The following is a 23,526-nucleotide window of genomic DNA, read 5'->3' on the forward strand; positions in this document are numbered from 1 at the left end:
GTAAGGAAACTTGTGAGCCAACATGAATCTGATTAGCACTGACACTGTGGTTCCTTTGGAAACAGAAGAGAGAAAGAGGCACACTGACAATTTAAAGAAATAATAGATGAAAACTCCCCAAATTAGGTAAAGGTGTGTGTAAGTTTAAGATATGCCAAAGACTCAAAACCTTTTTGATAGTAAACATGTATAAAACTTTGCACCAAGTCGCATTATAAGCAGAGTGTAATTGTTCCAATCAGGGAAGGTGGGGGCAAGGGAGGATTTTCTTTGAGAGAGAATGTACATGTGGAAGACATCAGTAGCAATAGTAGGTGGAATGAAACAGAGCAGAACACAAAGCACATTTACACACAATACACGAGACTGCAGGGTGCACAAGAACCACCTAGATCTTTATAGTATAATTAACATACAGGTTATTATCTCATATTTACATTATTACACAGTGCCATAACCAGTGTATGAGTATTTACCCGTGCTAAATTATGGTTATATAACTGTATCTCATGCACACCTGTGCTAGACAAGCAGGGTTACCATCTCAGCAAAAATAAAAAAGACATTTGGTCACATACAAGAAAAAAATTCATTAAGATTGCACTCCACTTTCTCAACAAAAACTAGGGAGAGTAAAAGACATTGAGCATGCTCACAGGAAATTAACAGCAAAGACAAGAAAACCATCTACAAAGTACAGAATATCGGGAAAATTGTCCTTCAACAATTAAGGAAAAGTTATGACATTCACAGAAAAAAATCAGAGAATTTTGGGGTTGATTGATGGATTGATAGATGTTTACCACTAGACTTACCCAGAAAGAAATGAAGAGCGTAATCAATGAGAAATAAGTATAAGGTTGATATTCATCCAAAGTGATTACAAAAAAGATATATCATAGCTAAGGTATTGAAATGATTGATACATTGATTCTACCTGAGAATATTAGAAGTTAATCAAGCAACTCAGCAGGTGGCCAGGGTCCTCACTTTGTAAACATCTTCAGCCTGTGCAAGAGGAGGGCAGGGGATGGTGTGAGAGCCTCACCTGCCCTAGGAGTGGGGCTGTAGCCTGTTAGCAACACGGGGAGGAACAGAAGCTTGCTCTCTCCCTGTTTTGCTCTTGTTGCTTTTGCCTTCTTCTTCCACCATGAACTGTTGCCGCTCTGCCATGTCACCCTACTTTGGAGCCTGCTAGTTATGGACTGAAACCTCCAAATGAGCTAAACAAATTTTCCTCCTTTAATATTAGGTGTCAGGTATTTTGTCTCAGCAATGAGAAAAATAACCAAGACAGGCCAGGTATATATAGCTATTGTTATATTTTACAACCACATTCACCTCTGCTTTTTCCTTTATCATTGTGGAAGGGTGTAGAAGAACAAAATTGCTTAGTTCATGCTGCCTGGGAGGCTGAGGTAGGAACAGTGTCAGAGCCAAAAGGGTGAGGGACCAGCCAAAATTTCTGTGTCCACACCTCTATCATCCACCCAGATGAATAAATGTGCTCTACCAATTCATCAGGTGGCTCACAGAACCCATAAAGTGAATACTTCATCCTAAATTACCACATCCTATTTCATTTACAAACACATTCTTTTCATATGCAAACTATTCCATACCTTGTCTGCATACATAGACAGATCTGTACACCATACTTACACTTCAAAGAAAAAGGTAAATTTATACTTACATCTTACACAGTACAGCTCTTCTGCACACAATCAAAAATGCAGAAATCCCCTCTCAGTGCGTCTAGGGTTCCACAATTAATACAAACTCTGAATCAACTTCTTCTTTAAGACTCAAGGCAAATTGTTAGCTGTGACCGCTGTCAAAAAGTAAAAAACAAGATACATAATCTTGGGGTACAATTGACACAGGGTAAGTACTCCCATCCTAAAGGGAGGTATAGGGGCATAGAAGGGAATCAAACCAAAGCAAGACCAAAAGTCACTAGGGAAAACTTTAAGTCCTGTAGCTCCATATCAGGCATCTGGGGAACACACTGGTAAAATGTGATTTCCATTGGGCTTGGCCAGCTCCACTCCTGTGTTTGGTAGTTTCAGCCTAAATGACTTAGCCTTTGATTGTCTCCACTCGCACACTGCATCTTTATTGAGCAGATGTTCCACATTCCTGGCAGCAACGAGTTTCTGCAGTCTGCAGCTTTGGCTTCATTCCCATGGCTTCATGCACTGCCCTCCCAGGCCTTCCTTTGATATCTGGCTGGAAGCCTCCATGACTCCACAACTCTCATATTGTGTGCAGATAAAACTTGCATCAGACGATGACACCAAGGTCTGCTATCATTGAGGCTAGTAGCCAATGATTTGGGTACCAGGGTTACAGGTAGCCTCTGAGTACCTGCATGCCTGAGCAGAAGGAAATGGGTCTGGGGAACCAATTATCTAGGCAGTCCGCAATAAGGAACCAGAGATTCCTTTCTCAATGGAAAGTATTATGCCTTTGACCCTGGATACTGTGATGGGAGGATATTTCTGATTTCTCAGAAGCCTTGAGGCATCTGTCTTATTTTCCCTGGACAAATAGAATACACTTATCTCTTCAAGAGCCACAGTTTCTTTAGTTCAAACTTTGCACATTGTTCCTTCTGGGTCAAAATTAAGTTTTTGAACAATTTTTCACTGCCTTTTGCCTCAAATTCTCACTCCAAATGTGACTAAAAGCAGCCTATAGTATCCACATTGTAGCTTAGAATTTGGTCTGTTTTGAAATTTCATCTGTCAGAGTATTAGTTCATAATCCTTAATCTTAATCTTTTGAGAAGTGGTGGGACATGAGAAAAAGTTAGGAAAGTATCTTCCAGAGTGTAACACACATGGTCTCTGCTCCAAATGCAACAGAGGCCTTGTTCTCAGCTGAAACTCCTTAAGCCTGGGCTTACTGAGTTCTACCCAGAGTCACCCATCACGCTGTATTCATGCAGACTTCTCTACAGTTCATCCCCAAGTCTTCTAAACTCCTTCAACAAACATGGCAAAGGCTTCTAAACTGCAAAATCCAGCAGCGGCCCTGCACAGCAGTGGCCTCCCACTGCAATACTCCCTTGTATTTTTTATTTCTGACCACCCTGTCAGACATTTACAAATTAAAAAGAGGATGTTTAATTTGGATCATGTGGGAAGGGGACTTAATCTACAGTCACTTGGCTCCACGGTGGAAGCTCCACTGTGGAAGACCGTGGTGGAGCAAAACTGCTTAGTGCATGGCAACTGGGATGCAGAGTAGATGAACAGCTCCAGAAAGGGAAGCTGAGAGAGAAGACACAAATCCTGGGCCAAGCCTCTGTGACCCACATTTAGAAGTGTGTTTCCCCCAATTTATCAAGTGGATCTCAAAGGCCATCAGTTTGACGCTCCACTGCAATCACTATAGCCTTGTACATGATGGCTTTAATAGTAAAATGCAAATTTATTGATGAACTATAGCCAGTATTTCTCAGTTTCCAAAGAGTCGCAATAAGATAGGAGGAGCACCATGCTTATACTCAAAGTGAAAGATGCTAGAACTAGTGACTATCCAACGTCCCATCTGAACTTCTATGCAAAATTAATCAAGTTAGAACTAGGAATCCAAATTCATCAACATTCTAAAATGATTATACGTCATAAACAATTGGATTTATTTTGTAATACAAGAATTTTTCCACGTATGAACACTATTACTATAATTGACCACGTTAACCATGGTGATTTAGCTTAACTCTGTTAACTTGATTGACTTGAATATCTAGAAAGATTAGGAAACCACAATTCTTTGTGTTTCAGGGTGGGTCACGGACACTTTAATTTGAGGACTAAATATAGACACTGACCCTCTTCTCTGGCACTGGTCTCCTCTTCGGTTTCTCAGTACCATGACTCAGCAGCTTTCTCTACCATGCTCTCTCCCCATGATCTTTCTGCTGTGGAAGCAGCCAAACATGGATTGTACACCCCTTTCCATGGAACAGTTTAACCCTCCCATCCTTTAAAGGCTGAATTTTCAGTGCTGTGTTCTAGATTTTGGAAAGTGGACTCATACAGAAACATATGAATGAAGAAAAAATAAAAAGCATATAATAAAATGAAATAAGTATCAGGTTGAAAAAACCTCACCAAATTCATACTAAAATGGATCTGCTTCAGCACAATAATATCAATAGATGGAAAATTCATATGAACACCATTCTCAATAATAAAGGCTTGAAAGCTCTTTCTGTAACAAGAGAACAAGGCAAGGAGGCCTGCTCGCTCTGCTTTTTTCAACACTGTATGAAGTCTTAGCCAGGGAAATAATGCATAAAGAAGAATCTTACTAGGCAAAGAAGAAGTAAAATCATCTCTATTCAGATGACATCCAGAAAAGCCTATAGATATTACTAGATTATACTCGATCTAATTAGTGTATTTTTATATTTAACTGGATACAAAACACACAAAACTCAGTTGCTTTTTGTATACTAGCAATGAACAAACCCAAAGAAATCTAATACAGAAATTTCCTGTATAATAACATCAGTGGAATAGGTATTAATTTAACCAATCATGTGAAAGTTCTGTTTTTTCAATTAAATGAAAATACAATTAAATGGTAACAGAAAAAAGAAAACAAAACTAAAGTTGTCTACTTGGCTTGGAATAATTAATATTAAGATACAAATACCAAAAGAAAACCATACGTTTATGAAATTTCTATCAAAATACTAGTAATAATTTTCTATGAATAAAAAAGTATACTAAATTTACACAGAATCAAGAAATTTCAAGTAGCTGAAATAATCCTAAAAAGCAAGACAAATTTAGAAAACCTACAATTTCCAAATTGAAAAATTATTAAAAATGTATCCTAGTAATCAAAACAATGTGTTACTGGCATTAAGTGAGAACAGGATAGAGAATCTAAAATAAACTTTTGATTATATGGACAAAAGATTCTTAACAAGAGTGTCAAGATCATTTATAGGCAACTGATATTAATAAACAAAAGAACAAAATTTTACCAATTTATAATGTCATATACAAAAATTAATTTGTGATCTATAGACTATTTCAATCTATTGCCTACATGTATGATCAGAAACTGTACAACTATTTAAAAAACAAAACCAGGGAAAAGGACTCCCAAAAGTAGGATTACAAACATTCTTTTTGCCAGGACATCAAAGGCATTGCCAATAAAATGACAGACAAAAATTTACGTTCTTTGAAAAATTGTTGATCAAAAGGATTTAGGAAGCTGAGCCTCTGGGCACACACTTGTAATATTGGCACTTTTCGAGGCTAATGTAGGAGAATCACAAGTTTGAGTCCAGCCTTGTTAACCTAGGGATTTAGTGAGACTTGACTTTAAATTAAATGGAATTGAATTAAATTGAAATAAATTAAATTAAAGAGCATTTGATGTAGCTCAGTGTGAGGACTCTGGATTTTTATTCTTCCAACCTAAGAAAGCAAAACAACCCTAGAGGGTTCACCAGGTTTACAACGGAAACAGAAAGTTGACGTTTTCATATTTGACAACTACTGGAACCGTAAGTTGAGCATGCAGAGGTGGGATTGTGTGGAGGATACCGTGGGGTAATGGGACCTCTGTGAGATGGGATAGTGGACAACTGCAGAATAAAAAGCTTTGCTGGGGTGAATGAGGGTGAGGACCTGACAGAGCAGGAGAAGCCTGACAAGAGCCACTCTGGGGCCCAACGGAGCCTGCACTCCACACCTCTGTAAAGGCACCAATTTGCAAGAGCACGTAGATTTCCTGAGTTGTGGTTAACAGCTGGGAAACTGTGAGGAAACACGCAGGGTAACGTTAACCACAGAGAGAGACTGAAAAGATTGGTAGAATAAATGATTGTTTTCTTCCATAAGAACTAGGGAGGAAAAAAAATGGAAGAAAGAAGAAAATATTTTGAATTTTTTGAATGTCAAGGTTTCTAAATGTCTGTTTTAACGGTTAATCATACCCACTGCGTTTCTGTGGTTGAGGGGAAAAAGCTGTTGAAAAAGACATCTTGAGAAAGAAAATGAGAAAGAGAAGGCTGAATTTATCAAGATCACAGAGGCAACTGGAAAAAAAAAAAAGCTTTTGTGAGGAATTTAACACTGAAAGACAAGAGGTTAGTTTTTGAAAATGAAATAAGGAAGCATATATTCTGCACAACATTGTTTTGGTGAATTAATTTATTAATTCAAAAACGTGACTAATATGTTGGTATATGAAATTAAGTACTATGAGTTTTGATTTTACATATAAAATAATAATTTTTGGTGTTCAGGCTGTCCAATCTGATAGAAAATATGTACATGGATAACAACATAAAGCTGTATAATTTTGACTGTGAATCTGCCTAAATTCTGCAATACAATAGCAAACCGAGCCCTGACAATTACGGAAATGGAAAACAAAGAAATGATCCCAGAGATGAGCAAGGAAGTGTTGAAAATATCCTGAAAAACTATGTATTGGAAAATTTCCAAAAGACAGTAAACTTTAAAAAACAGAAAATACTTGAGCATAATTTTCACTACACAAGTAATAAACACATTATAGCGCTCTAAATTCTATGTAGAGCTGAGGTTACAAAGGAGAAAAATGTCAGCAGGAAGGATCTCACATTCCACACTGAGATGAGGTCAGCATGTGGGGAAACGGGGTCAGGTAAGGCTGTTTTTGATACCCTGCGTGTTCCCCATAGTTTTGTACATAAAATTAAATACCAAGATAACAGTATCAACTTTTTGAACAGTTACTTTTAGAAATAACTACAATTAGCACTACCCCAGGACCAGCGAGTGGGGCCTAGACAAGGAATCCTGCCCCAGGAATCCTGCCCTGGTGTGGGGGAACTCTTTCATTGCCTGGGGATCTTCCTGTGGTTTCCTGCTGGGACCAGTGAGTCAGATGGGCATGGAATCCTGCCTCAGTCTAGGGGAACTCTCTTTGTTGCCTGGGGACCAGCATGTGGTTTCTGGCCGTGCCCAGCCATTTGGGCCTAGGCACGGAATCCCATCCCAGTCTCAGGGAGCACTCTTTCCCGCCTGAGGGGCCAGGCCATGGTTTCCTGTGGGCCCAGCCAGTCGGGCCTAGACACGGTCTGGGGGAACTCTCTCCCTCACTTGGCACAACACTTGAAGCTCAAAAATATAGGAAAATGACAAAATGAAAGACCAAAATGCAACATCAAACATCCAGCCCATCCCAAGGAAGCCTAGGAACCACATGCATAGAAGAAAACACATTCCACATACCTGAAATACCTAAAATAACAGTAACAGAAATAAAGAAGCAACTCTGGAAAATCTTAAAGGAATTCAAACTAGAAATAATCTCTCAGTAAAAGAAGAAATGATAAAAAAAATGAAGGAGATGCTGAACATATCTAAAAAAGACACAGTTAAAAAATTGGAGGACCTAAACAAAAAGATAGAATCCCTGGATGAGCAATATAAGAAACAAACAGAATAAATAAAGCAGATGCAAAGAGATATACAGGAAATCAAAAACTCCATTGAAAGTTGTAAAAACCACCTGAATGAATGTGAAGATAGAATCTCAGACCTTAAAGACAAGATTGCACATAGCAAACAGGAAAGGAAAGATATTTTAAAAATAACAAGAAATCAGGAAATAACAATTCAACACCTGCAAAATGATGCAAAGCAGAACAACATAAGGTTGATAGGAATAAATGAAAAAGAAGGGGACATCATAAAGGATGTCAAGAGGATATTTAGAGAAGTAATAGCTGAAAATTTTCCAAACACAAGATTAGATACTGATATCAAGATCAATGAAGCATATAGAACTCCAAATAGCCATAACCAAAATAAATCTACACCCAGACATATAATAATGAACATCCCAGAAATCGAACAAAAGAATAGAATATTAAAAGCTGTCAGAAAGAAAAGACAGGTCACCTATAAAGGAAAACCTATCAGAATCACAGCAGACTTCTCATCACAAACAATAAAGTCAAGAAGAGTGTGGAGTAAAGTATTTCAGATCCTAAAGGAAAATGATTTCCAACGTAGGCTGATGTACCCTGAAAAACTGTCCTTCAAAATTGATGGATAAATAAGATACTTCCATGACAAAGAACAGCCTAAAAACTTCATGATCACCAAGCCAAGCCAACCCTGCAAAGAATACTGAAAGACAGCCTAGATACATTTAGGAAAAAACCACTAAACAAAGCAGACAATTAAACAGAATGGAAGATAAAGATGCAACAGCAAAAAGATAACATGTTAACAACAAATCAATATATAACAGTTCTAACCATCATTGTAAATGGTCTCAATGCACCAATTAAAAGAAACAGACTGGCAGAATGGATCAAGAAACAGAATCCAACCATATGCTGTCTATAAGAAACCTATCTAACCCAAAAGGATACTCACAGACTAAAAGTCAAAGGATGGAAAACAATACTTCATGCAACAGGATCCCCCAAAATAAAAAAATTAAAAAATTAAAAAAAAATTTTAAAAAGTAGAGGTAGCTATTCTGTTTGCAGATATCTGAATTTCAAACCAATAATGATCACAAGGGATAAAGAAGAACACTACATACTGGTTAGGGGAAAACTTCAAGAGGAAGAGATAACTATCTTAAATATATATGCACCAAACTCCCGAGCAACTTGTTATATAAAACAAGTACTCACAGAAATTAAAAACCAAATTAGCAGTAACACAATTCTAACAGGAGATCTTAACACACCATTGACACCAATGGACAGATCAACCACACAGAAAATCAACAAAGAAATAAAAGAACTGAATCACACCTGTGAACAAATGAAGCTAATAGGCGTATACAGAATATATCATCCAACAGCAATAGAATACACATTCTTCTCAGCAGTACATGAGTCATTCTCTAAAATAGACCATATATTAATTCACAGAACATATGTAAATAAATGCAAAAGGGTCGAAATTTTCTCTTGCATGCTATCGGACCATAGCGCTATGAAATTAGAAATTAATGATAAAAGATACTGCAAAAATTCCACAAACACATTGAAACAGAGTAACATACCCTTGAATAATCAGTGAGTGACAGAGGAAATTAAAGAAGAAATTAAACAATACCTACAAACAAATGAAAACACAAATACAACTTAGTGGAATCTGTGGGATGCAATGAAAGCTGCCCTCAGAGGAAAATTTATTGCACTGAGTTCCCACGTTAGGAACACAGAACGAATACAAATAACCTGATTTTACACCTCAAAAATCTAGAAAAAGAAGAGCAAGTCAAGCCCAAAGCCAAAAGAACAGAAGAAATTATAAAAATCAGAGCAGAAATCAATGCAATACAGACCAAAAAAAAAAAAAAAAAAAAAAAAAAAAAAAAAAAAATCAAAAAAAATAAAAGAATCAAAAAGCTGGTTCTTTGAAAGAATAAATAAAATCGATAAGCCCCTAGCCAACCTTATTTTAAAAAAGGAAGAAAAACCTCAAATTCATGCAATAAGGAGTGAAAGAGGCAAAATTACTACAGACCCTATAGAAATACAGAAGATCATCAACACCTATTTCAAAAACTTCTACTTTCAAAGGTTTGACAACACAGAGGAAATAGATTCCTAGAAGCATACGAAGTACCAAAGCTAGGGCATGATGTTGAAAAACTACTGAATAACCCAATTTCTATTAATGAAATTGAAAACATTATTAAATCTTTACCTACAAAGAAGAGCCCAGGCCAGGACGGATTTACTGCAGAATTCTGCAAGAAATACAAAGATGATCTAATGCCAACACTCCTCAAACTCTTCAATGAAAATGAAAGGGAAGCAATCTTTCCTAAATCGTTCCTAGAACTAAATATTACTCTAGTAACAACACCAGAGAAGGATACAAGTGAAAAGGAGAACTACAGACCAATCTCCCTAATGAACACAGATGCAAAAATCCTCAATAAAATATTGGCAAATAGGATGCAGCAAATCATCAAGAAGATCATATACCTCGACCAACTGGGATTCATCTGAGGCATGCAGGGATGGTTCAACATACGTAAATCAATAAATGTAGTCCACCATATCAATAAACCCAAAAGTAAGAATCACATGATCATTTTATTGATGCAGAAAAGCCTTTGATAAGGTCCAACATTCATTTATGATAAGAACCTTGCAGAAAATTGGAATAAATGGTCTTTATCTCAATATAATAAAAGCTGTCTATGACAAACCAACACCCAATATCATAATAAATGGCCAAAAATTGAAGGCCTTTACTTTTAAATCAGGCACAAGACAAGGATGTCGCTTATCACACTCCTATTTAATATAGTACTTGAAATACTGGCCAGAGCAATTGGATAAGAGAGAGAAATAAAAGGCATAAAGATAGGAAAAGAAGAAGTTAAATTATCATTATTTGCAGATGACATGATACTCTATATAGAAGATCCCAAAATTCCATTGAAAGACTCCCAGATATAATAAATAAATTCAGGAATGTAGCTAGATACAGAATCAATACTCAAAAATCAATATCATTCCTATACACTAACAACAAAGTCACAGAGAGAGAAATAAGAGAGGCCACACCTTTCACACTAGCAACCAAAAAAAAAAAAAAAAAGAAATATTTAGGAATTACTCTCACAAAAGAAGTGAAAGACCTATACAGGGAAAATTATAATACACTGAAAAATGAAATTGAATATGATCTCAGAAAATGGAAAGACATCCCTTTCTCATGAGTAGGAAGAATAAATATTGTGAAAATGGCCATTCTCCAAAAACTTTTATACAGATTCAATGCAATCCCGATAAAAATACAATCAACATACCTTATAGTACTCCAGAAATCACTCCTAAAATTCATCTGGAGTGAGAAGAGACCTAGAATAGCAAGGACAGTTCTAAGCAACAAAGACAAGGCAGGAGGCATCACAATCCCTGATTTGAAGTCATACTACATGGAAACTGTAGTAAAATCAACATGGTACTGGAACCAAAGCAGACCGAAGATCAGTGGAATAGATTAGAAGATACAACCACAACTACAAAACACACTCAACCACCTTATCTTTGATAAAGGGGCCAAATATGTTCACTGGAAAACGACAGTGTCTTTAATAAATGGTGTTGAAAAACTGGCTCTCCATGTGCCGAAAACTAAAACTAGACCCATGCCTACCACCATGTACTAAAATAAAATCTAAATGGATCAAAGATCTGAATATTAAAACAGAAAAACTAAATCTATTGGAAGACAAATTGGGTAAAAACCTTGAAGACATAGGAGTAGGTAAAGAATTCCTGAACAGGACTCAAACTGCATGAGAAATATTTGCCTGAGTCAATAGCTGGGATCACATTTATTAAAAAGTTTCTGCACGTCAAAAGAAATTTCCAGCATAGTCAAAAGGAACCCCACAAAATGTGAAAAAATCTTAGTGAACTTCCCCTCAGACAAAGGACTTCTGTCTAAAACATATAAAGAATTTAAAAAAATCAGACCCCCAAAATTCAAAGAGCCAATCCAAAAATGGGCATCTGAGATGAATAAAAATTTTCAGATGAAGAAACTCAAAAGGAAAATAAATACATGGAAAAATGTTTCAGGATCATTGGTCATTAGAGTGATGCAAATAAAACAACACTGAGGTTTCATCTCACTACGGAAAGAATGGCCAGGATCAAGAAAACCACCCACAACAAATGCTGGAGAGGCTGTGGGGAAAAAGGAACTGTCCTACACTGTAGGAGTGTAGACGAGTATGATCATTGTGGAGGTCAGTCTGGAGATTTCTCAAAAAGCTTGCACTGGAAGCCCCATTTGACCCAGCTATTCCACTTCTAGGCATATTTTCAGAAGAACTGAAAGCATCACACCACTGTGATACATGTGCACCCACGCTTATAGTAGCACAATTTGTAATAGCCAGATCTTGGAAACAACCTAAGTGTCCATCAACTGAGGAATGGATAAAAAAGTTGTGGTATCTTTATACAATGGTGTACTACTCAGCTATAAAGAATGAACACATTGAGATATTTATAAATAAATGGACGCAGCTTGAGACCATACTCATAAGTGCAATAAATCAAACTCACATGTATAAGTACCGAATAGTTTCCCTCGTGTAAACAATGATAAGAATACATAAAAGTATGTGGTGATCATGATTCCCAATCATATTGGTTTGAATCCATATAATGTTGTCACTCATTAATTGCAATGGTTTTAACCTGTGTTGTTCAAGTTTAGTATCGGTGATAGTACAAATAGCTATTCTGAAGAAAACAACACATCATAAAAGCTAGTGCTGATATAATACCATCTTGTTTTGAAGTCCCATCAAGCTGTTGTACACCTGTTTCCACTGGTTTTAACATGTGGTATCTTACTATATTTTACTATATGTGATAGTATAAGCAGAATTTTTATAGGTAAAGAGATAATATAGAAACCATTGTTTGTTTTCTGTTAACTGGTTCTAAATACCCTGTAATTTCTTCATTCTCTTGAATAGCTTTAGACTGACTTGATAAGCTTGATGCTATAGTATATGAAGTTATACTCAAATAATTCAAGGAAGGAGGCACTATGGTGACTACTATTATGTTAGATTATCTGGGGGTGAAACACAATGATGCTTAAATTGTTCGATTCTGACCTGTGTTGTTCTAATACAATGTCCTCTTTTACCTCAACCCCACCGTTTTTAAAAATTAATCTATTTTTTTCTTATTTTTTTTCAATTAGGGGAAAACTGAACTAAAAATACAAGAATACAATGAAAAGTAGAACTGACTGTCAAAATTGTTAAGGTAAGGCTTAAGTTTGATCACTATACAGTGTATACATGTTTCAAATTGTATTGTCACCCTAAACATGTATATTTCTGGGTTCTTAAAAATCAAAGATTGAAAAATCATGTGAATGGTAGAAAGAAGGAACAGTGAATATGTTTAGCTGCCTATAATGAATACAATCATCCCAAAGAAGATTTTGACCCAAAAAGTGGGCATATTGTGGATTAATTCTAGAAGAAATCAATAGACACATGAAAAGAACAAATAGAAGAGAAATAAGAGATGTATGTCACACAGAAAGCTTCATCTTCCAAAAAGATTTGAGAAATCATTTTTAATTTAAAAAATGAAAATCAAGAGATAAATGAAAATGTTACTAAAATTTTGAGTCATAATTGTCAACTTCATTACTTGCATAATTCTATAGAAACAAAAGGATTACAGCTGAAATAAATTTTGACTAAAGATATTTTCAAAGCAGTCTCTCCACTTCAGTGATTTTTCTCTAACAAAAATAATACAAAGGAACCCACAAATGGAGATATTTACACTTAATTTTATAAAATAGGATATTACTTTGCACATGATTTAGTGAGATAAATTAAGCAAAACACTAATATATATTAAGATATTTATTGAAATTACTTTATTTACATTTAGAGCTCACAAAGATTGTGTCAGAAACTGTTTCTGTGCAGATGTCCTCAAATCAGTGGTCAGAGACGTGAGGCTTCAGTAATTAAGGGAGGACACAGGCCAGTGTTACCTTTGGTGAATTATAATAATTTATTCATTTTTACAAGTACTTATTTCAGCATCACATTATCTTCCTATTCCAATTTTCCTTTTTGTAAATGCCCACATGTAAGGCCAAAGTTAGTTTCTCATTCCATTGTTAAATATCTCATATAGTGAGGATAAATTGGAATTATACATCAAATTACTTTGGGGAGAAGCTGAGGAAACTGCCATGACCTAATTTTGTGTTCTATCTAGAGTTAAAAATGTTCTTGTCTTAATTCATGAGTCCTTGTCCTGCCTGTCCTCCACGGAAAGTGATTCTGAACACAGCGGGAGCCGTTTGGTTCCCCAGCCAGGCACTGACTCTAGAGCTGACCCGGATCCCTCAGGGGGAGATGGGAGGCTGAGAAGGGGCACAGTCCCTTCCTGTGCTCCTGCGGAGAGACGGGGGAGGAGGATGAGGAGAGAGTTAGGGTTATAAAAGCAAAAGAGGAGCCGAATCGTGTAGATAGACTGACACTGTAGCAATTCAAAGCAAAATGAGAAGATTGTCATGGCTCGTTCAAAAAGAGAAATGTATTCTGTTTCAAAAGCCAAGAGGAATGGAAATGCGTATGTTCTTAAAAGCAATAGAAAAATCTCTATTTATTAGGGCACCCTAGAGAAATAAATGATTATTTACAAAGGAATTGTTCCATGTGACCATGAGCGCTTGAAATCCAAAAGGTGCAGGGTGTGTGAATATCCTGGAAATTCAAAAAGAAGCTGATGCTGCTATTTTGAGAGAGAAGATTCCCTGAAGCTCTTAATGTTCTTAAGATTGCTTCTCTGATTGAAGATCAACTGCTTAACTGACTGTAATTTCTTTCCTTGAGGTCACCTGGTCAGAGGAGTTAACATTTATATAATACCTTCATAGCAACACCTACACAACGTATTTGATCAAATAACTTCGGCTGTGGTCTAGCTACACTGAGATATTAACCACAAAACTCAATAGATTCATAATCAAAGATATTATATTATAGTAATATGTCTCATGAATAAATTTTAATTATGTTTAGTGGATTTAATGAAAAACACTATGCATCCCTATTATTACGTGTGTCTGAGATGTGTTAGAAAATAGGTTACACTTTGAACTCCTGAGAGATAGTCCTGGTCTCTTGCAGGGATTCACTTTACATTTTACTTTTATTTTTGTGTTAAATTTTGAGTTGGTCATAGAATAAATCAATCTTTTCTTTATTTTTGTTTTTCTTCATCATGCTGCGGGTTGAATCTAGGGACTTCTCACTGAGTTCTATTCCCAGACCTTTTTTAAAATTAATTTTAAAACAAGCTCTCCCTAAATCCCTAAATTATCAGGTTAGGCTCCTACTGCAGCCTCCCAAACTTCTGAGATTACAGGTGCACAACACCACACCCATCTATTGTAGCTCAATCTCCAGTGTGTGTGTGTGTGTGTGTGTGTGTGTGTGTGTGCGCGCGCGCGCGCGTGTGTGTGTTCATATTCTCATTCTCTCTCTTTATAAGAACTTCAGCCATATCAGATTATGTTCTCAGGAAGCTCTTGTACGAACTCCTCATTACTTAATTAATCACTACATATCTGCAGTGACCAGGCTTCATATAAATATGGTGACATTCTGAAGTGATGGCATTTAGGAGATCATTGTGCAGTATAACTTTTTGAAGACTATTTCCATGCATAGCATGGATAATTTTGCCTCAATTTACTCAAGCAGGTTTTGGAAGTCGTTATGGTCATAAAACACTGTTTTCCATTTAGCCTATATTCTTGGGGTAAGATTCAGTAAACTAGAAACCCGAGAAGAAAACTGAAGAGGTTAGAAAATGCAAGGAAGTTGGGGATTGTGAGGAAGATAAAAATTGACGTGAAGTTTTCTTTTGCCTATTTCTTGGATTTGTTGTATCTGCCAGTTAAATAGCAATGTTTATCTCTATGAGAGCTAATCGTCTCAGCTTCTCTAGATTACCGGTAACTGATCCCTTTTATTCTCTTAACCGCTAAGATCAGTAACAGCTTCTGCCTCATGGTAACTGTTCCAACCAGTTGCTCCCCTACATGACACTTGCACCTCTAGAATTGGCCTCAGGTGAAAATAAACTCTCCTGGTAAAAATGAGGGATGATAATGCTTTCTAAACAAAGTTATAGTGTGTTTGCAACAAAATAACACATCATCTGAATCTTATGAATACGTGGTCAAAGAAGATTTATGCAAATTCTCTTTCAGAATGACTCTTCATTTAGTGATAGCATCAAAGTTTTACAGCTTGTTACCTTCTTGGTCACTCATACTTTCATCCTTTTAAGAAAAACTACTTCTTGAGTACTACTCAGCTATAAAGAATGATAACATTGAGATATTTATAAATAAATGGGCACAGCTTGAGACCATACTCATAAGTGAAATAAATCAAACTCACATGTATAAATACCGAATTGTTTCCCTAGTGTAAAAAATGATAACAATACAGAAAAGTATGTGCTAATCATGATTCCCCATTGTATTGCTTTGAAGACTTATAATGTTTTCATTAATTAGTTGGAATGGTTTTATTCTGGGCTGTTTGATTTTACTGTCTGTGATAGTATGAACAGCTATTTTGGAGAAAACAAGACATCATAATAGCTAGTGCTGATTTAATATCATCTTGTTTTGAAGTCCCATCAAGCTTTTGTTCTTTTGTCTCCATCGGTCTTAACATGTTGTTATCTTATTGTATTTTATTATATGTGCTATTATAAACAAAGACTTTTATAGATAAGGAGTTAATAGACAAACCATTGTTCATTTTCTGTTAGTTGGTTCTAAATATCCTGTAATACTGTAATTCTCTTGAATGGTTTTACATTGTCTTGATACGTTTGATGCTACGGTATAGGAAGTTTTACTCAAATATCAAGGAAAGAGACACTATGGTAACTACTTTTACTTCGGGATACCTTGTGGTGAAACACTACATTGCTTAGATTGTTATGTTCTGACCTATGCAGTTTTGTTATGTCCTCTTTTATCTCAATCTCTTTTTTTATTATTTTTTTTTACTTTTATCTTTTTAATTAAGGAAAAAATAAATAAAAATAGCAGGATATATTATAGTAAGTCACTTTGATTTCCTATTAACTTGATTTGAAACCCTGTATTGCTCTTACCATCTTATTTTTGACTGATTTTACTCTATTCTGTTTTGCTTGATAGTACCAAGTTTGAGAGTATAGGCAACAACTTTGAAGACAATAAGATTCACTATTACGCCCATTCTGGTTTGACTATTATCTTCTTTTGAAGTCCTGTAATGTCTCCAATGTTTTGGTTTTATTGGTTTTGTTCTCTACTGTTTTGTTCAATTTTATTATAACTGATGATATAAGCAATTCTTTTTAAGATAGCAAGAGGCATTATGATAAACATTGTTGATCACCTTGTATTCTGTTTTTACATTATGTACTATGTCCATCCTTTTGATTTGACTGACTCTGTTTTGTTATGTCACACTTGGTTTTATTCTCTTCAAAAAGAAAAGTAATAAGAACTCTGGGAGTAATAAAACCCAAAACATGTAAGTGTCATTTTAAAAAACAGAGGAAAAGAAAGTGCTCTAAAGGATATAACTGTGTGTATATTTAAGCCTATAAGATAGATGACCATATTACTGAGTTTTTGTTGGATCACTGAACAGAACTGTTTGCAGTCTCAACGTTTGAATGTCCACTTTATGTGCTTTAATTTTGTAACTTGCACAACTATTTCTAAGATGACAATATGTAATCTATTAACTAGTGATTTCCTACTGTTGTTTATAATTATGTATTACTTTTACCCTTTTTCTGTTTGTTTTCTTTTTCTCCTTAAATAAAATTAAAAAAATAAGGAAAAGCTTCCATTTCTCATTATGTCAACTGAAAAGATTTCTTTTGAAGACACTGAAAAGGTGTCTTTTGACTAATATTAGAATGACACTGTGATTTGGATCAGTGAGCTCAGAAGTGACACATGTCACAGGCTTTGTTTCCAGCGTGGTACCATTAGGAAGTTGTAGAATCCTTAGGGAATGGGATGATGGTGGGTGGTCCTGAAGTCCTTCAGGATGCGCCCTGAAAAGAATGTGGAAGCACATTTTTTTCTGTCTTCTGTCTGCTCCCTGCCTGCAAGATAAAAGTGTTCTAATGAAACATAACTTCCCCTCAGCTGCAACCCAGAGTTCTCGCCAGGGTTTCAAAACAATGGGGCCAGTTGACTTTGGGTGGGGGGTGCTTCACTCTGTGAACTAAGGAAACCTTGCTCCTTACTGGTTAGTAGTGCCAGGTAGTTCATTTTAATAAAACAAAGCTGACTAATACACAACATATCTGCTTTCATCTTTCAAACTGTGACTTCATTTTGAAAGTGGATTTTCTGTAATCAACCTATGGTTAGAACATATTGTTTTTAAATCTAAACTGACAATGTTTGCCTTTCAATGTACCATAAATATGAGTATGGTTAAATTTAAGTCTTTCACATTTATCTTTATTTGTTCTATCTGTAAGATAATTCTTTTTTTTTTTCCTTCTTTTTTTGGTTAAGGATATTCTTTTTATGTTTCAATTTTTCTGCACTATTCTTATTTTTAAACGTACACAAATTGGGAGAGTGACATTGATAAAGAGATCTAAAACATAACTAAATGTCATTCTGTAGGAAATAGAGTAACACAGTCAGTGTTACTTGGTATTGTGATATCCATGTGAGAAATAAAATTCAGCCTCTGCATCTCACCATACAGCATAACAAATTCATAGTGAACTATAGCTATGGAATTTAGAAGAAAAAATCCTAATTATTCTGCATGAAAACATAGGATGACAACATGACATTGAAGTAGATAAATAATACTATAAAGTGTAAAGAAAACTTCTCTATTTTATGTAAAAAGTTAGACTATAAATATTAAAAATTTATTAATTAAATTTTAATACGAATAAAATGAAAAGCAAACCTCAACCTGGTAAGCAATACTGAGTAAAAAATTACTATATTCTGCTATAAGAGATGCAATTATTAAAAGTCTGACACAATATGATTGTCAGAATATTGTGCAAATCTAAAACTTTGTATTGCTGTTGCCCAGTAAATTAGTACAGATATTTTGGACATTTCAACTGTATCTTCTAAAGTTAAGTATACTTTTACTTTAAAAATCTGAAATTACACTTCACAAAAATTATATATTTATGTCTATCAAAAGATATGCAGATATATGTATTGCAACATTGTATTTAAGAGATCAAAAATGAAAACAAATGGAAATGTTCTAAAACAGTTCAATGGACTCTTATACACTAATATAAAGGAATATGATATAACAATAAAACAGCAATACATAACTACTCATAAACAGCTGAAAAATTATAAATGTATTAGTGAACAAATAAGACAGACAAATGTTACAGGCTTAGCAAATTTGTGGCCTTAAGAATTAGAATAGTGTTTGGAGTGCCGGGATACAGGCTGTTTTACTATATTTTCTCCTGGGAGGAAAACATTCAAGAGTATACATCAGTAAAACTTCATTGATCTTGAGTTCAAACTTTTAAATATGTATTTTTGTACCTAATACTAGAGTACAGGAGTTGAAAGGAGAGTATAAGAATGAGAAAAAATAGGAAGTTCTATCAGATCCAGATACAATTTTTATAATGAATGTGATCATTATGCAATGCCTGTAGTGTACCAAAAAATTTAATTAAGAAATAAATAAAAAATAAAAATCACAAATAAAGACACAAACTCAATACAAGCATTGGGCTTAGAGAAAATTTTCTTAGAAGTATAGTTTCCAATAATATTGAAAATTGATAACTGTCTAGAGTGGCCCTTAGTTTTTTGGGTTTTTTTTTTTTTCCTTCAATTGTAACAAGTATTATTTATCAAATAGCTACCAAAATATCTGAGCTGCACATACTATACAGTTAATCCAGTAGCATTTTGGCTAATAAGCTCTGATGTTTTTGATCAAGTGCTGGCATTTCACTCATTAACTGTATATTACTGTTTTAGTTACTCTTCCCATCACTGAGACATGATCCCCGACATTCACAACTCCTAAAGGAGAGAATGTTTATTTTGGTTCACAGTTTCTTGAGATTCCAATGCCAAGGCTGGTGGCTCTGAGGCATGGCGACGTGGCAAAGGAGTGTCACAAAGGAGAACTGCTCATGGGTTGGCAGCAGAAAGCACAGAGATAGATCAAGGGAGGAGGGAAAGAGAACCTTCAAGGCCACGCCTCCAAAGACTACTTGTCCAACAAGGTTTCACTTTCTAACATCACATCTAGCTATAAACCTATCAGTGGACCAATCCACTGATGAGTATCATGCCAATTTAAATCATCTCCAAAAACCCATCTAGGTACAAATCAGACTTCAGTGATTTAAACAGAAGCCGTAACTGTTGTATAAGTCTTTCATAGTCTACTGTGCAAAATGAAATATGTTTAAATATTTAACTCCATGTTTTAGACTTAATCATTTTCATTTAATTTTTACATTATACATAATTTGGTACCATTTTAAATGTTTAGAAAATGTGTGTAGATGCACATTTTATGTTAGAATAATTAAGCATCTTATTGTTTTTTATAAACATAAAAATGAAACTGAGTACCAACTGGGTACAGCAGTAATTACAATAAGCATACTAAACATAAAGTGACAACCCACATACAGGAACATAGATTAGTAATCAATAAATCTCAGGCACTCTAAATAATCACATATTAACAAAAATTCTGGAATCATTAAACAAAATCAAATGGTAACTGTAAGAGTTCATCAAAGGCTTGTTTAAACATATTGTAGACATGGTGTAAAATTTAAGAATGAGTACACCATGCGAGAGCATGAGAGAGAATGCTTTAGTTTCTGAAAATAATCACTTATGTGCATCAATTATGAATTTGCTTTGCCTGCCAGCCATAGCTGCAGGAGGTAACAGGATATTAGTGTGAGGTGAAAATGCCTACTAGTTTGGGTACAAATTCTTCTCTATTTAAAGAAATTCCCCTCTCTTTCCCCAGGTTTATTAGACTGGGAGTTTGACCCGATTTCACTCTGGTTAACACAGAAGGAAGTGCTAAGGACAATTACCTAAAATCCTGCCCTGGTTTTGTCAGTGGACAACAGATAGAGACAGAATGAGGCTTACTTTTATTTAATCTTGATAACACATCTTCTAAGCTTTCATCAGAGAAACAGTTTTTCCTGAGTAATACTTATCATATTATCCTATAAGAGTAAGTTTTAAAATGCAGTAAAGTTTTATTCATAAATTCTACTTTTAAAATATTGATACTATAGAAATTATCCTGACTGCAAAACTGCACATCTCTGAGACAGAATAGTGCATGCATAAAAAGAAGCCTCAACTCCATCTATAATTGATTGCTGAAAATATTAATTCAGTCTGCTAAATTTTTAACGTGTGCTTAACTTTTGGGGTAGGTATTTGTTACGTCATTCTGAGAACACACTTCAGGATTTTTGAAATATTTTTACGTAAGAGAATTCAAATGATATAAGTTCAGCCTGAATGGTATACAAACACTCATATATATTTTAAGAACATATGACAGTTTTCTTCAAGTCAACCACTTGTGCCAGAAAATGCTTGAGAAATTTGTGAGACAGTATCTTAAACCACTTCAAGTTCGGCGAACATTTATGCCTAAGCAAGCATAATGCCAATTTCAGTGAACAGATTTCAGCTTTATTTCACTTCACAATAAAATTTCTGCCACAGAGTTAAAGCACATCTAAAGAATTCAGAAGAATTCCCTAGGAAGTTACAGAAATGAGTGGAAATGTGGCTATGTTCACTGTCTTATGTGTATGTCATTTTGTAAAATAGGAAGAATCTTTGTTATGATAGAAAAGTGTGTGAAATTTGAAAGAACAAATTTTGTGGATTTCTGTGAATCTGAATAACATATTTCTATACTTCTTAAGGAAACGCTTTTAATACTATAAACCTATTTCTGGGTACCCCTTGAGCTATATTAAAAAAAAGAAAATTATACTAGTCGATAGCATAAAAATACCCTATCCCTGACTATGATAACTTTGAAATATATAAAAAGTACTAAACTGACACTTGTCATACTGAATAAAATTATAATGCTATTGTATTTCCATTATATTTGCTTTTATGTGATAAATTAATTAATTACAGTATTAAAATAGCGACACTTCTTGAATGGTTAGTATACGTTTGGAATTCGTGTATTTTCAACAAGTAGGGAATAAAATACAACAAAGAATCAAGATCCTATTTGCTCAGTGTTTTCAGTCTAATAGGAATGAACTTAAAATATTCAAGCCATAAATAAACCTTATGGTAGAAGATAATATGAGCTAATACATAACATAACTGTAAAAATAAATACTGGGTTTGCTAGAAATTCAAAGAATAATGAAAAAGAACTTTGGCTTAGTGATTCTTTAGGTTAAAGAAGGATAAAATGATTTTATAATCAGTTTTTAGACTTGGAAAAACATGGCAAACAACTAAAATTTGATCAAGAAATCAGGTATACACTCAGGAGACTAAGCTCTCTTATAGAGAGTCAGAATATGCTTAATTTTGTAAAAAAATGTTCTAGAATAAGGGGATTCTTTTTCATAGTCAGTGGGCCAGTGAGTATGGATAGAAGTCATTTTTGTTCCATTAATTGTATTATGAGAAAATAAATGTATATATAATTAATGAAAAAATTATACTGATAGGCAATTTTATTGAAATGCTTATATTATTTCTAGTATATATCTTTGCAGGCCAACATACTAAATATACCAAATAATAAACACATATCACAATAATTCTAACTTAAAGGATTTAAAGATAAATTTAATTTGATTGTGTTTGATTCTAAAAGTACTAGCATAAAATGCTTTTCCCTTCTTTGCAAGTACAGGTCGTCCAGGGCAGACACGAGCACGCTAGATGGCGGGGCTAAACAAGAGCAGTGGTTTGGAGGTGCTTATTTCCATCTCATTTCAGCAGAAAATTTCTCATGTCCTGTTGAAAGGCAGAAAGACGTTTTAAAAGAAAACAAATATATAACCAAGCTTGTTTCAGCTCATAGACAGATGACGTTCTTTGGCTTTGGATTTTGCAAGATTGATGAGAGAAGGAGAGACAGAGGTGAATGGATTACCTCAGAAAAATTCCTCTTCTGATGTTTGTCAGGATATTTTGAACCCAATACAGAAAACTCAGAGAAAAGATTAAATTCTAGAGGGAGTGGTAGGAAATCCTCTATAGACTGGACTTGGGGTATTGCATTGTCAACACACAGGAGACCAAAACCTTGGCTCAAAATAATCATTCTAAGGACTTCCTAATTCTTCCACATAATCACATTCAGAGGAACACATGTTGATGTCAATTTTCAGTTGCAAGAACATTTCTCCAGAGATGGTTATATATGTGATAAATAGGTGATAGAAAATCAGATTTTAAATGAACAGATGTAAAAATACAATGGATATATAAGGAGGCAGATGACATCAAGAAGATATATATCAAATAAATAATGCTTGATGTAATGCACAAGTGACCAAAAAGACATAGTTCGAATTATCAATATTCAGACAAGCCCCAGAGAAAGAAAAAGAATTTAGCAAAAGAGTAACTGGCATTTCACCAAACTTAAAACCTTAATATAGTAAGATAGTGTATAAAAAGAAAAATAGTTTATTTAAAGAGAGAATACACATAGAGCCATTTTATATGGAAAATTTGGAATATCAATTACCAAAATATATTAAGAGGGACCCAAAAATAACTACTCATGTGCAAAAGAACTGAGGGCCAGATGGATATCCAATCATATTGGAGTAAATTTTTTTCAGGAAATTGAAAAATAGAAAATAAGAGAAGAACTACATAAAATGACTCAGCACAAGGGTAAATGGTTGGCAAACAC

Source organism: Cavia porcellus, unplaced genomic scaffold (assembly GCF_034190915.1).
Source record: "Cavia porcellus strain 051 isolate PalLab524CR breed Dunkin Hartley unplaced genomic scaffold, mCavPor4.1 scaffold_11, whole genome shotgun sequence".
In the NCBI taxonomy this organism is placed as follows: domain Eukaryota; kingdom Metazoa; phylum Chordata; class Mammalia; order Rodentia; family Caviidae; genus Cavia; species Cavia porcellus.